The sequence below is a fragment of the Sinocyclocheilus rhinocerous genome, unplaced genomic scaffold (genome assembly GCF_001515625.1).
Source record: "Sinocyclocheilus rhinocerous isolate Xijiao unplaced genomic scaffold, SAMN03320098_v1.1 scaffold4099, whole genome shotgun sequence".
Taxonomy (NCBI): domain Eukaryota; kingdom Metazoa; phylum Chordata; class Actinopteri; order Cypriniformes; family Cyprinidae; genus Sinocyclocheilus; species Sinocyclocheilus rhinocerous.
The window spans coordinates 259,527-260,603 of record NW_015646394.1 but is presented as its reverse complement, the minus strand read 5'-3'; the positions used below and the strand labels follow the sequence as shown (position 1 = coordinate 260,603).

General features: G+C 31.6%; 1 pseudogene; it reads left to right on the top strand.

Annotated features, from left to right (window-relative positions):
* LOC107707765 (UDP-glucuronosyltransferase-like) overlaps positions 1–1,077 on the top strand; it is a 10,288-nt pseudogene that overhangs the window by 6,981 nt on the left and 2,230 nt on the right.

Sequence of the window (1,077 nt, the reverse complement as noted above, 5' to 3'; positions counted from 1 at the left end):
ATTTTTTAACCCACGAACAAAAAATACGAAAAATCTAGCTTAATTTTCGTTTGCCCGTTTGCCAAACAGAACGAAATTATAATAATAATAATAATAATAATTATTATTATTATTATTATTATTATTATTATTATTATTATTATTATTATTATTATTATTATTACGTTCTGTTTGAAAACGGGCTAACGAAAATTAAGCTAGATTTTTCGTAGGTCTATTTTTGTTCGTGGGTGAACAAATGAGCTTATGCTTTAATATTTGTTTCTCATCCGTGGGCAGCTTTGATACTTTAGTCTGATTATATATTAATTATGTATTAGTGATTATATATTATTAAATGATATCTTTAGCTGAATCAAGCCTCGCATTGCATCGCGTTCTTCTTATGGGAATACAGATGAGCTCAGACGGGAAAGACTGTGCAGTAGGCTACCTCTTGTTGGATTTAGGCTATACGAATTAAATAAACACAATTTTTTTTCCGATTGTTTTATTTAAGTAGACCTTTAGACATAACAAGATGCGCCAGAAAGCGCACCCTGTTATTTTACAAAAGCAATTTGTAACGTTTTGTTGTTATTGTGGAAGTATAGAAAATAAAGCAGACATTTCTTTCCTCTGTTATCACAGTGTAGCCCAAAGGATCGCGCCGGCGCCGCCGAACCAAGAAGAGCAGTGTTGTGCTTCATATGAGATGTATATTTGCAAGAAATATATATAGGGCCTACAACAGCCAGACAGTTTGAAGAAACGTTATTGTGACTAATTTGCAGAGCGGTACATGAGATGAACTCTTATTCTGTGTGATGGGATATAGGCAGTAAAGACAGGCTGAGAGAAAGAGTTTTTAGGGCCGCCCACGCACAAATAGCAAGCTCATTTTTTAACCCACGAACAAAAAATACGAAAAATCTAATTTTCGTTTGCCAAACAGAACGAAATCATCATCATAATAATAATAATAATAATTATTATTATTATTATTAGTATTAGTATTAGTATTATTAGCCTATTAGAAAATCTCTTAATTTCTTTTTTTTCGTATTTCGATTTGTTGTTAAATCAAACTTCAGTCAT